Below are 14389 nucleotides of genomic sequence, written 5' to 3'. Positions count from 1 at the left end.
TCATTGAGGTGTCAGCACCAGAAGCCCTTCCATTGGTACCGTCCTAGCATGTACTGGGTTCCAGTCTAGCAAATCAAGTCACTTCCCTCAATTCCCACACCTCCTCTCTCTGTAAGGTTGTCTTTTTTTTTTTTTTTTTTTAAGTCAGAGTTTGCTCTTGTTGCCCAGGCTGGAGTGCAGTGGTACGATCTTGGCTCACGGCAACCTCCGCCTCCCGGGTTCAAGCGACTCTCCTGCCTCAATTTCCTGAGTAGCTGGGATTACAGGCATGCGCCACCTTACCCGGCTAATTTTGTACTTTTAGTAGAGATGGGGTTTCTCCATATTGCTTAGGCTGGTCTCGAACTCCCGACCTCAGGTGATCCGCCCACCTCAGCCTCCCAGAGTGCTGGGATTACAGGCTTGAGTCACCGAGCCTTAGCTTCAGAAGCATCTAGGGATAATGTGGCTCACTCGTAGATGGTGTAAGGGCTGGTCTCATGTATCCCATGGCGTCTGCACACATAGGAAGTGGTCCCTGCCGCACTCTGTTGACAGCTGAGTGATAGGATGGGGATCCTTGTGCAGTCTCAAAGAAGCTTGGAGGTGAGAAGCAAGATGCATCACTCCCCACCCCAGGAAAAAGAGAATGAGCAAGCTAGGAGTGCAACGGAAAACCGGAGAGAAGGAGATTGCAAACAAGGGCTCCAACCTCCATGTTATGGTGGGAGAACGTGGACCAGGGTGGGGTCTTTAGAAAAGGGTGAAGACTCAGGGAGGAAACACATACTAGTGCCTAGAGGCATCCATCAGAAATGGCAAGGAGACCACCGCAGCCCGCAGAGAGGAGGTCTCAGCAGGACAGACAGAGAGAGCATCTGTAGAGTAACCATAAAGTCGGGACAAAGGATTATTTTATTTTTATATAAATTCATCCCCTTGGTTGTTTCTTCTGGGGAAGGCTAAAGGCACAAGTTGACCTATTGAAAATTAGAGACAAGAATCATGTGAGGCAACCTGTCAGAACAACTATTATTAAAAAGTAAAAAAGGCCGGGCGTAGTGGCTCACGCCTGTAATCCCAGCAGTTTGGGAGGCCGAGGCGGGCGGATCACGAGGTCAGGAGATCGAGACCATCCTGGCTCACACGGTGAAACCTTGTCTCTACTAAAAATACAAAAAAATTAGCCGGGCGCGGTGGCAGGCGCCTGTAGTCGCAGCTACTCGGGAGGCTGAGGCAGGAGAATGGCGTGAACCTGGGAAGTGGAGCTTGCAGTGAGCCAAGATCGCACCACTGCACTCCAGCCTGGATGACAAAGTGAAACTCTGTCTCATTAAAAAAAAAAAAAAAAAAAAAGGAAAAGTAAAAAAAACAAAAACAAACCAAACAAAAAACCACCAGATGTTGGTAAGGTTGTGGAGAAAAGGAAACACTTATACACTGTGGCTGGCAGTGTAAAATAGTTTAGCCCCTGTGGAAAGCAGTTTGGACATTTCTCAAAGAACTGAAAGTAGAACTCCCATCCAACCAAGCAATCCCATTAATGGGTATACACTCAAAGGAAAATAAATCCTTCTACCAAAAAGACACCTGTATCCCCATGTTCATTGCAGTAATATTCACAATAGCAAAATCATGAAATCAACCCAGGTGCTCATCAATGGTGGACTGGATGCAGAAAATGGAATACTATACAGCCAGGAAAAAGGAACAGCATTGTGCCCTTTGCTGCAGCACGGACACAGGTGTTCAACACTAGTGCGGAAAAGTTTGTTTTCCAGATTTCAGTCCAGGGATCAACTTCATCAGCATCAACCCAGCAACTCCTTAGAAAATGCAGCTTCTGGCCAGGCTAACAAGCAAATTAATGCAGGAACAGAAAATCAAATACCATATGTTCTCACTTGTAAGTGAGAGTGAAACATTGGGTACACACGGGCTTAAAGATGGTAACAATAGACAGGAACTCCAAAAGCAGGTAGGGAGGGAGAGGGGAGAGTTGAAAAATTACGTATTGGGTACTCTGTTCACAATTTAGGTGATAGGATCAACAGACCCCCAAACTTCAGCATCACTCAATACACCCATGTATCAAATCTACACATGTACCTCTTGTATCCAAAATTCTTAAAAAATCATGTGAGAGCTGCACGCAGTGGTAATCCCAGCACCTTGGGAGGCTGAGGCAGGCGGGTCACAGGGTCAGGAGATCGAGACCACCCTGGTCAATATGGTGAAACCCCGTCTCTACTAAAAATACAAGAATTAGCCAGGCGTTGTGGTGCATGCCTGTAGTCCCAGCTGCTCGGGAGGCTGAGGCAGAAGAATTGCTTGAACCTGGGAGGCGGAGGTTGCAGTGAGCTGACATGGCGCCACTGCACTCCAGCCTGGGCAACAGAGTGAGACTTCGTCTCAAAAATCAGTTAATCAATCATGTGAGACAATACAACACATGTATATATGTGCAGGGATTGACGGGAATGCTGTATTATTCTACCACGTTCTTTGCAATGTTGTATGATGTATGGGACCATGTGTTGCAAATGAGAAAAACCATACTGATAAATATTAAGTATTGTATTACATTGCGCATTGTAGCATAGTATCAATAGATAATTTATTATATCTTTTTGCCTCTGTTTCCAGACTTTATAGGAACCCTTATATAACACATTCATTGAGTAAATATTTTCTCAGCATTTACCAAATCATGCCCTTTTCTATAGCTGGATGTACTCTAGATCCCAGATGCAGCTGGAGACCACTATCCTAAGCAAATTAACTCAGGAACAGAAAACCAAAGACTGCACGTTCTCACTTGTAATTTGGAGCTAAGCATTGGGCATACATGGAGATAAAGATGTCTACGGCATTTTGCTCGTGCTGTAGAACGTGGGAAAACAGAAGAGATACTTCTGTCATCCAAGCAACTAAGAGTGAATATAATAATAATATAATTATTATTATTGTTATTGCAACTATTTATTGAGCAATTTCCTGTCTCAAGCACAAGGTACAAAGTGCTTTCCATGCACATCTCATGTATGCAGAGCCACAACCTACTGAAGGAGGCAGAACCATCCTCATTGAACAACTGAGGCACACGGAGATTAGGTGACCTGAGTCACAGAATAGAGCTCAGCATCTGCCTGGCTTCAAAGCCCTTGGTTTTAGCCCTTTTGCTTAACTGCACGCCTTGGAAAAGGCTTCCTGGAGGAACTGGTAAATGCCCACACTGCCAAAGGCCAGAAACACCGTTATGATGCTTCCCTGGGCAAAAGAGACACCTCACGCAGGAGGTCCATTGAAACACCACTGGGGCCGCCAGGAAGCTATTAGGTGGAATTCTTTGGAGTGGAAGTGCGGACTGTAGTCTGAGACCCTCATCGGCCGGTTCTGACTTCTAACTTGAGTTTGACCTTTGCATCCGGGCTTCTGGTTCCACAAAAAGCCACTAGGTACCCACGTGGTGAGGCAGCAGTGGATGAGCCTCTTCATTCACCTTCAGTGGTGGCACCAGCATGAAATGTGTAGAGTTGAACGCTGGTGCTGCCGCTGAAGACTATAATTGCATAAGTCAATGGAGCACTCTAGATCCCAGTTAAATCTTTACAGGGGGCCGGCGCGGTGGCTCATGCCTATAACCCCAGGACTTTGGGAGGCTGAAGTGGGCGAATCACAAGGTCAGGAGTTTGAGACCAGCCTGACCAACATGGTGAAACCCTGTCTTCACTAAAGATACAAAAATTAGCTGGGCATGGTGGTGTGCACCTGTGATCCCTGCTACTCAGGAGGCTGAGGCAGGAGAATCACTTGAACTTGGGAGGTGGAGGTTTCAGTAAGCCAAGATCGTGCCACTGCACTCCAGCCTGGGCGACAGAGCGAGACTCCATCTCAAAAAAGCAAACAAACAAAAACTTCTACAGGGTATTGTTGTGTGGATTAAACAAGAGAAAACCTGCAATGGGCCCAGTGCACACAGCAGGAGCTCAATAAGTAATGTGCCTTCACCTTCTTACTGGGAGGTGCCTTCTGTGTTCTTACAGAAATCTCAAGCCAATCACACTTATGCAAACAGGACCTTGCTTCTGCTAGTGTAGCAGGGCCACCCTGGACTATGCCAGGGAAAAACATGGCTTCTAATGTCCACCATTTCCTCCCAGCTCTTAGCCCCTTTTAGAGAAGCAGCCTGACCTTTAGTCTGGAAAAGCACTGAATGAATCCATTCCCTGGCCTCAGCTAACTGAACCAGAAAATGAGCACTGATCCCAAGCCTGGTCAAATTATGTTTCCTCTGAAGCTTGGAATTAGGTTTCTCCTGAAGGGGTGGCTTTGGAAATGAAGACAGCTCTAGGAGCTAGAACTCAATAGACTTATACGTGTTCAGGGCTCAGGCTGCCATTGTGGGCAGTTCCTGAGGGGCTCCATGCACATGGATGATTGAGCAGGAGGAGGCACATGGACAATGGAGACTACATGGGTGTGGGGGTGACTGGCTACCCGGGAACCCTGGCTTTCCATCTGCTGAGAGCCCTGACTCTGCTCTCTGCCCCTAAGTTATAGGAGGGTCCTTTGTGTCTTTGCAATTGGTCCTTCTCCACATAAACCGTGTTAGATACGTTTCTGTTCTTTGCACCCAAATGGTGATGATGACCTACGCTAACCCCTCCTACTTACGATCCAGAGCAGGAAAAAAAAAAAAAAAAAAGGTTTATCTCGCAGCCACAAGAGGAAGGTTGCAGGCAAGATTCCTTCTGGAAGAGCTGGAGTCAGAGTCTACCCAAGACACAGGTACCTAGGTATGCTGGCATCAGCACAGAAGTAGAGGACAGGGAGATGTCCTTGTGTTAGCTCCATTTTCTAGACAGCATTTGTGAGCACATCAAGAAATTCTGGTAAGTTATAAAAAATCTCCCCAAAAGCCTCTGCTTGGAGTCTGAAAGCATCCAGCATTGACAAGAGTGTGTAGTGAAGACCCTGCTCTCAGATTCTGCTTTCTAATCTCTCAGAGGCAAACAGCGCAGTTAAAACCACAGAAAGTGCTCAGGCCACAAACTCTCCCAAAGCAGTGGCTTTGGGCATTGCCCTGCGTGCGGAAAACTTGTTTCCCAGAGTTCAGTCTAGGGGCCGACTATACCAGCATCAACCCAATAACTCCTTAGAAAATGCAGCTTCTGGCCAGGTGCAGTGGCTTGTGCCTGTAATCCCAGCACTTTGGGAGGTCAAGGTGGGCAGATCACCTGAGGTCAGGAGTTCAAGACCAGCCTGGCCAACATGGCAAAACCCTCATCTCTACAACAACAACAAACAAACAAAACACACACACACACACACACACACACACACACACACTAACCAGGCCTAGTGGCATGTACCTGTAATCCTAGCTACTCGGGAGACTGAAGCAGGAGAATCGTTTGAACCCAGGAGGCGGAGGTTGCAGTGAGCTTATCGCACCACTGCACTCCATCCTGGGGGAAGAGCAAGACTCTGTTTCAAACAAACAAATAAACAAAAAAAAAAAAAAAAAAAGGAAAAAAAGAAAAGAACCAAAAAAATGCAGCTTCTTGGGTCTGGTCCAGAACCAATGGCTGGGTCCAGAGACGGAACTCAGAGATTTGTGTTTGCACCTGCGGGACCGTGCTGTGCCTATGGAGCCTTCTACCCCACTGGATGTTCAGGTATCTCCCTGACAGCAGAAAAGTTATGCCTGTCATTTTTCATGGTATTTCCAGCAGCTAGAGCACTCACCAAATACTGCTGAGTGAACGAATGTGCAGAACAGATCTAGGGGAGGACTCCTGGTAGGGAAGAGCGCCATGATGCTTCAGGAACCAACTGGATATCAGAGGAGTGTGTTCTAACTAGGAGTGGGAGGGAGGGATGAAATATGGAGGAGGGGGAGCAGGATGAAGTGCCAGAGACAGGAAGGAGAAGAGAGGAGAGAAGGGGAGAGGAAAGGAGAGAGGAAAGAGGGGAGGAGACAGAGGGATTAGAAGCTCATCACATCACCTTCACTGAGGAGGGGAGCAGACAGTCTTCCTACTCTTCCAGATCCCTCTCAGTTACCCTTTGGGTAACATCTTTCCCTGTCAAGCGGCCTGATTTTTTTTTTCCTTGAGATGGAGTCTCGTCCTGTTGCTTAGACTAAGGTGCAGTGACGCCATCTCAGCTCACTGCAACCTCTGCCTCCTGGGTTCAAGCAATTCTCCTGCCTCAGCCTCCCAAGTAGCTGGGATTAAAGGCACCCACCACCATGCCTGGCTAATTTTTGTATTTTTAGTAGAGACAGGGTTGCATCATGTTGGCCAGGCTGGTCTCGAACTCCTGACCTCAAGTGATCCACCTGCTTCGACCCCTCAAAGTGCTGGGATTACAGGCGTGAGCCACCACGCCCAGCCCAGCCTGATATTTTAATGTAACTGGGTTTTATCTGGATGGTATCTGTGGCTGTGGGTGGTAAGGAGAGAAAGCTTCACAGCATGACTTGCCCTAAGTCCCCTCCCTGGTGGAAACAGCTCTGCTCAGCACATGTGACAGGGTTCTCTATCAGAGTCCTGGGGTTTCTCACAACAAAGTGGCGAGGTCTCCATTTGGTATGTCTTCGTTGAAACCAGAACAGGGTAGGTCAGCAGCCCAGAGGTGCCTAGGAGGCCGTGGGAAACCAAACCTCCACCTGTGTCCCAAGCAGGCGCTATCAGAACTTACACATGAAGGGGCAGGAGGTAAGCCCAGTGCAGTAGGGATGTGGAATGAATGTGTGACAATGGTCGCTGCTGGTGTCACAGGAAAATTGTCCTAACTGGCTGGGTGCATTGGCTCATGCCTGTAATTCCAGCACTTTGGGAGGCTGAGGTATGCAGAATACTTGAGGTCAGGACTTCGAGGCCAGCCTGGCCAACATGGTGAAACCCCATCTCTACTGAAAATACAAAAATGAGCCAGGCGTGGTGGCAGGCACCTGTAATCCCAGCTACTTGGGAGGCTGAGGCAGGAAAATCACTTGAATCTGGGAGGAGGAGGTTGCAGTGAGCAGAGATCATGCCAATATGCTCCAGCCTGGGTGACAGAGTGAGACTCCATCTCAAAAAAAAAAAAAAAAAAAAAAAGAAAATTGCCCATCACAACCAAAATCTGCTTACAGAGCCTGACAGAGGCTGGAAAGGAGAGGCTGGGACTGGCCCCAGCAGGTGACCCTCCCTGGAAGCAGAAGCAGAAAGCCACTGTTCTGCAAACACCAAGCCTTCCCTATAGTGCTAGGAGCTGGCAAGACCCCTGCCAGGTGGCTAATGTCTAACTGGTGATCACTGTGGAGGACATTAAATAATGAAAGGACATATCACCCTGGCAGGGTGGCCCATGCCTGTAATCTTAATACTTTGGAAGGCTGAGACAGGAGGATGGCTTAAGTTCAGGAGTTTGAGATCACCTCGGGCAACAAAGCAAAAATTACAAAAATCCCTGTCACTACACAAAATAAAAAATTAGCCAGGTATGGTGGCTCACACCTGTAATCCCAGCACTTTAAGAGGCCAAGGTGGGAGGCTTGCTTGAGCTTAGGAGTTTGAGGCCAGCCTGGGCAACACAGGGAGACCCTGTCTCTACGAAAAATAAAAAATGAGTCAGGTGTGGTGGCATGCGTCTATAGTCCTAGCTACTTGGGAGCCTAAGTTGGGATGATGTCTTGAACCTGGGAGGTTGAGGCTGCAATGAGCTATTATCGCACCACTGTACTCCAGCCTGGGTGACGGAGTGAGACCCTGTCTCAAAAATTTTAAGAAGAAAAAAAAGAAAAGACAAATCTGCTCATGGGCAGGCCAGCCAGTGCTGCTGGTGAGCTCAGTGGGCACCTTCTTTGTATTCTGGAGCTACCTGCCTGGACTGATAAACGAGGGGCTGTCCTTGTCCTCTGACTGGGGAGGGGCAGTCCTCCAACAGAAAGCTACCGCCCATCCCATCTGGCACCTGCCTCGTGAGTGGCAGGTTAGCCACTTCATCCTGACAATCAGGAGCAAAGCACGGCCCTCGCTTCCCCTCCAAGGCGTCCCCACCACCGGCCCAGCCACGGAAGCTGTAGTTGATACCACCTGGGGCCTGATGAGACCTGAGAACATGAGTCTCCAGCCTCATCCTTCAAACTCAACGGCGATTACGACCATGAGTACCAACATTTCAATTTAAAATCATTCAAAAATGACAATCATATTAAGGGATCTGCCAAAGCCTAATAGCTCCATTACAGAAGAGAAGAACAGAAATTAAAAATAATCACTTATTGTTGCTGTTACAGAAATACATGCAACACACACAACAGTTTCCACTGAATGACAGAAAAGCAAAGGAATAGACAGTGAGGAGAGGGTGGCGGCCCCAGAGATTGGCACCAAGACATATACAGCTTTCTCGAGCTCATTGTGTTTTCTTTTCATAGGTGACAAAGGGCTCATCTGAATTCTAGATGCTTCCCCTCCTCTACATCCTTCAATGGCTCACTATTCCCTTCTGAATTAAGTACAAGTTCTTCCTTGGCATCTCTGCCTCTCTCAATTCCTTTCCAGCCATCAACCTGATAAATCCTTTGGCCTGGCTACTCTACACCAGGGGTCCTCAACCCCCAGGCACTGGACCATGGACCAGCACCAGTTCGTGATCTGTTAGGAACCAAGTGGCCCATCAGGAAGTGAGCAGCAGGCAAGTGAGTAAAGCTTCATCTGTACTGACAGATGAGGTTTCCTATCACTTGCATGACCGCCTGAGCTCCACCTCCTGTCAGATCAGCAGTGGCATTAGATTCTCATAGTTGTGCAAACCCTACTGTGAACTGTGCATACGAGGGATCTAGGTTGCAAGCTCCTTATGAGAATCTAATGACTGATGATCTGTCACTGTCTCCCATCACCCCCAGAAGGGACTGTCTAGTTGCAGGAAAATAAGCTCAGGACTCCCACTGATTCTACATGATGGTGAGTTGTAGAATTATTTCATTATATATTACAATGTAATAATAATGATTTCTAGTTGAAGCCTTGTGTCCCTGCATTGTACGTCAATGATTGAGGCTGTAGGTATGGGAAGAGCAGGCTCCAGTGGTGGAGAGAAAAGAAGGAGCTAGAAACCAGAGACTGTGAGCCAGGTGCAGTGGTGCACACCTGTAATCCTAGCACTTTGGGAGGTCCGGGCTAGGGGACTGCTTGAGTCCAGGAGCTTGAAAACAGACTGGGCAGCATAGTGAGACCATGTGTTTCTACCAAAAATAATTTTTTAAAAAAATAACCAGGCATGGTGGTGCACACCTATATTCCCAGCTACTTGGGAGGCTGAGGCTGGAGGATCACTTGAGCCTGGGAGTTGGAGGCTGTAGTGTGCTATGATCACACCACTGCACTCCAGCTTGGGTGACAGAGCGAGACCCCATCTCAAAAAAAAAAAAAAAGACAAAAAACAAAACAGAAAATCTGCTAATCCATAGCCTGTAAATTAGGGGAGTGTCTATCTCCAGAATGCACTAGAAGGCAGCCCCTTTGGACCAATGTCTTCCACCCACCCATCATTCCCCTGTTTGGTGACATTCTCCCACTTGGATGCCTGCTTGTCACCACATGGCTGGCCATCTCAGTCACCTGTTGGGCACAAGTCCTGGTGTTGTCATGTCTTACCCTTGCTTTTCCCCGACACCTATCACCTCTTGACATTCTCTTAGACCCCAGCCACCTGCTGGTCTCTGTTCTCTGGCAGCCATGTCTCCAAATTCTACCATGATGATGGTCCCTGACCCAGGGATCAGGGGCTGACTCTATTGTCTATTTCCTGACTCCCACTGGTCTGCTGGGACTTGCTGCTTTTCTCTGACCTCAGACTCAAACAGCTGCCGTTTCCTTTGGTCTTAGCTCTGCTTCAGCTGTTTGCTAAGCACTTCCACATTCCAAAGCCCCGTGTGTAAAACACTCATCCTCACCCCTGGAGTTGTCCTGGTATGAAATGAATGTCTGCAAATCCAACCCTCAAGGTGTAATCAGTACTGAGTATTTTGGTAGTACTGCCAACTTCTTTGGCAATCAGTAGGTTGCTTAATGCAAATTCACTAATTTCAGGCTGGGTGCGGTGGCTCATGCCTATAATCCCAGCACTTTGGGAGGCTGAGGTGGGCAGATCACCTGAGGTCAGGAGTTCGAGACCAGCTCGGGCAACGTGGCGAAACCCCATGTCTGCTAAAAATACAAAAATTAGCCGGGCATGGTGGTGCATGCCTATCGTCCCAGCCAGTCAGGAGGCTGAGGCATGAGAATCGCTTGAACCTGGGAGGCGGAGATTGCAGTGAGCCGGGATCATGCCACTGCACTCCAGCCTGGGCAACAGAGCGAGACTCCGTCTCAAAACAAAACAAAACAAAAAGAAATTCACTAATTTCAGTGCATTTTGTTATAATATCAGCAATGGTGAATTCTTTTATACCATTTCCTAATACATGAGAATAAATGCTCATGCGGATATTACCCTTTTGTAATTATATCACACATCCAGTCTATATCACTGGCACAGGCACCATTATTGTAAGCAAACCGGCAGGGTCTCCAGGGATCGTAGGAATTTACTCAATTTGAGCAATCAGCCTGTTTTACAGCCTCCTCTCCTGAAGCCTGTCTCTTCCTAAACCCTATATGGTCACCTAGTTGGTTAAAACCAGCTCCTGACAGATCCCCCAGTGATTTATAGATGAACTCAAGTGAACTTTCTCATGACAGTGCTAAACAGAACTACAGCTCTGTTACCATCACATGCAACCTGGGTGCTGGCATGATGGCATGATGGCTCCCTGTGCCTGCGCCACCGGGAACCCTCCTCTGCATGTAGTGACACACCCTCTCCCCTCTCCATCACCCCATAAAACCCTCCTGTTGCTTTCCTGTGGGAGACACTGCTTTGGAGGATACTCCCCATGCTCTCCTTCCTTGTGACAAGTGATCAGTCCCCTATTGATCAAAGCCTGTGTTCTCCTGGGGAGTTGCTTGTTACTCACCAGGCAAATGGATCCTGTTTTGGAGGGATAACAGTAAGCCACAGTGACCAAAAGACCAGGCAGGGAAGGAGGAGGAGAAAAGATAGGAGCATATCACTCAGGCCGACAGCACCCTTTATTGGGCATCTCAATGCATCTGGTGCTACCTTAGGACAATCTGTGATTATTTATTTTTTCTTTTCTTTTTTTTTTATTCCGAGATGGACTCTCACTCTGTCCCCTGGGCTGGACTGCAGTGGCATGATCTCAGCTGACTGCAACCTCTGCCTCCCGGATTCAAGCAATTCTCCTGCCTCAGCCTCCCTAGTAGCTGGGATTACAGGCACCTGCCACTATGTCCAGCAAATTTTTTGTATTTTTAGTAGAGATGAGGTTTCAACATCTTGGCCAGGCTGGTCTCGAACTCCTGACCTCGTGATTTGCCTGCTGCAGCCTCTCAAAGGGCTGGGATTATAGGCGTGAGCCATCGCACCTGGCTGATTATTTCTTTTTTAATTTTAATGTTTAAAATGTATTTATTTTTAATACATAAGCCAGAAAAAGAAAACCTGCACTCCAGGCTGGAATGCAGTAGTACAATCTCGGCTCACTGCAGCCTCGATCTCCCAGCTCAAGCAATCCTCCCACCTCAGCTTCTCAAATAGGTGGGACTATAGGCACGCACCACCATGTCCTGCTAATTTTTTTCTTTTGGTAGAAACAGGGTCCCACTCTGTTGCCCAGGCTGGTCTCTGACTCCTGGCCTCAAGCGATCCTTACACCATGGCCTCTCAGAATGCTGGGATTAAAGCTGTGAGTCACTGTGCCTGGTTGGTTCATGATTACTTCTAATCCTCAAAGCAGCTCTATTTGGTAGATATTATTAGCCCTGTTTTCCAACTGGGGCTCAGAGGTTCAGTAACCTGACCAAGGGGAAACATACGCAAATAAGTGCAGAGTTAGGGGCAACCCAGGGGGCCTCTGATCTCTCACCCCTCCCAGGTACCCAACTACCTCCCAGACTAGATCATCTCACAATGGCAGCAGCTAAGAGTTCTTGCACTGGGTGAAATAAGTGATCCCACTTCGAAGATTTCTGGGAACTTGCAGCTGCTAAACACTAAAAATATAATTTTGAGGAAGGAGTTGGCTGGCTTGAATAGAATTCTCAACTGGCACAGTACGGTAATTTAATGCCCAGAGTTCCAATTGCCTCTGCTATACATATAAATACCAAAAGGACAAGTTGGCCATTTTTTAAAACAATCAGACACTGCATCCAGCTCACAAATAATCTCACAAGAAAACAGGACCCAAAGGCCAGTGCTTTGCCTTTAAGAGGAAGTAGCACTTTCACCTTTGTTGCTGAAAAGATAATTCATGCTGAAACGGCAACTTCCTTCAGATTGGAAAGTGAACTGTCAAGGAATTAAGAGCGTTTCCTTTTGTAGGATAAAGGAAGCGTTCATCTCTCTGGGGTGTGATTTTTCACAGATGCAGAAAAAAATGCCAGTGGGGATTGAAGTTGCCAGTCTCAAAACGCATTTCCTTGGCTGACTGATTTCTGTCTGGGCTTGTTTTATTAAAACAAAGACCCACGAAACTCCCTAGTAAGATATTCCCTTTAAGCAATTTTCTCTGGAAAATACTTTTACTTTTTGGTAATCATATTTCCTTGAAGCTTTGAGAAACTGATTTGCAAATAAGCCTGGAAGAGTGTTTTTGTAAATGCACTATGCTTCTTAAGAAGTGGTAACACATTAAGCCGTTGTCAGCCACCGATACTTTATATATACTGTGTATATATATTTTAAAGTGTCTGGTGAGCTATCTTGTGAGATGAGACATGGTTGAGTGAATGTTTGGGGAAAAGAAAAAGAGAAAGGTCTAGAACAGGCATCAGCAGCAAACTACACTGCCTATTTTTGTCTGGCCAGAGATTTAAGGATTTTTTTTTTTAACAGATGAACACTTATAATTGATTTGATGATGACGGGAACACTAACTTTGAATCTAAACAAAGCGATGTGTCACCTGTCCACACAAAAATTCGAATGTTCTCATTAGTCGACCCAGACTACAAAAAAAAAAAAAAAAAAAAACCCAGACTCATTAACGTTACATTTTGGATTTTGTCAATAAAATATTTGTAGAAATCAGGTTTTGCACTTTGTTTATACTTATCCACAAAATAGCCTTGATTTTGCCTAAAATATTAACTATCCAGTCCATCAGAGAAAAATTTCACCAACCTCTGTGCTAGAAGATGAAGCCGTGGAGGAGAGTACAGTCTCTATGGACTGGGAGAGACTGGCAGAAAGGTGACTATGTTTTTGTTTTGTTTTGTTTTGTTTTTGAGACTTGCTCTGTGGCCCAGGCTGGAGTGCAGTGGCGTGATCTCGGCTCACTGCAACCTCTGCCTCCTGGGTTCAAGCCATTCTCCTGCCTTGGCCTCCTGAGTGGCTGAGATTACAGGCGCCTGCCACCACGCTCGTCTAATTTTTGTTACTTTTAGTAGAGACGGGGTTCCACCATGTTAGCCAGGATGGTCTCGATCTCCTGACCTCAAGTGATCCGCCTGCCTTGGCCTCCCAAAGTGCTGGTATTACAGGTGTGAGCCACCACACCCGGCCATTTCTTTCTTTCTTTCTTTCTTTCTTTTTTTTTTTGAGACAGAGTCTCACTCTGTCACCAGGCTGGAGTGCAGTGGCGTGATCTCAGTCCGCTGCAACCTTCATTTCCCAGGTTCAAGAGATTCTCCTGCCTTAGCCTCCTGAGTATTTGGGCTCACAGGCACATGCCACCAGGCCCAGTTAATTTTTGTATTTTTTTACTAGAGACAGGGTTTCACCATGTTGGCCAGGCTGGTCTTGAACTCCTGACCTCAGGTGATCGCCTGTCTCAGCCTCTCAAAATCTGGACCACAGACATGAGCCACTGCACCCAGCTAGGAAGGTAACTCTGAAAGAATGAATGGGGACTCAGGTGAAGAGAAAGACTTGAAAGACTGATCAGCCTCCTTTTCATCAAAAGGAGGGCAATAATCCCTCTTCAACTTCCAGGGCTGACGCAAGAACAACTTTGATAAAAACCTTAGGATGTACATTTGAGAACAGCATCAGGCTAGCAACACCAACAGTGTTCCGAAAAGAAAGAAATTCGAATATTGAGATTTCTGCATGGTAGAGAAGTTTTCTGAGAATGTTTTAGGATATCCTATATCAATGCAGGCACTATGGGATAAAACAAAATGCAAAGAAAGTAATTGAGACCAGATGTGGTGGTTCACACTTGTAATCCCAGAGCTTTGGGAGGCTGAGGTAGAAGGACTGCTTGAGGCCAGGAGTTCGAGACCAGCCAGGGGGCAACATAGAGAGACCCTATCTCTACCAAAAAAAAAAAAAAAAAAAAAAA

At 46.9% G+C, this 14389-nt stretch overlaps 1 protein-coding gene across 2 annotated transcripts in view; it reads right to left on the bottom strand.

Annotated features, from left to right (window-relative positions):
• Positions 1-14389, bottom strand: part of GALNT17 (polypeptide N-acetylgalactosaminyltransferase 17) — a 635334-nt gene that overhangs the window by 154032 nt on the left and 466913 nt on the right. The gene's annotated exons all lie outside the window — the stretch shown is intronic.

Source organism: Rhinopithecus bieti, unplaced genomic scaffold, assembly GCF_001698545.2.
Source record: "Rhinopithecus bieti isolate Rb0 unplaced genomic scaffold, ASM169854v2 scaffold_23236, whole genome shotgun sequence".
NCBI classification, from domain to species: domain Eukaryota; kingdom Metazoa; phylum Chordata; class Mammalia; order Primates; family Cercopithecidae; genus Rhinopithecus; species Rhinopithecus bieti.
This window is presented reverse-complemented; position numbering and strand designations above follow the sequence as displayed.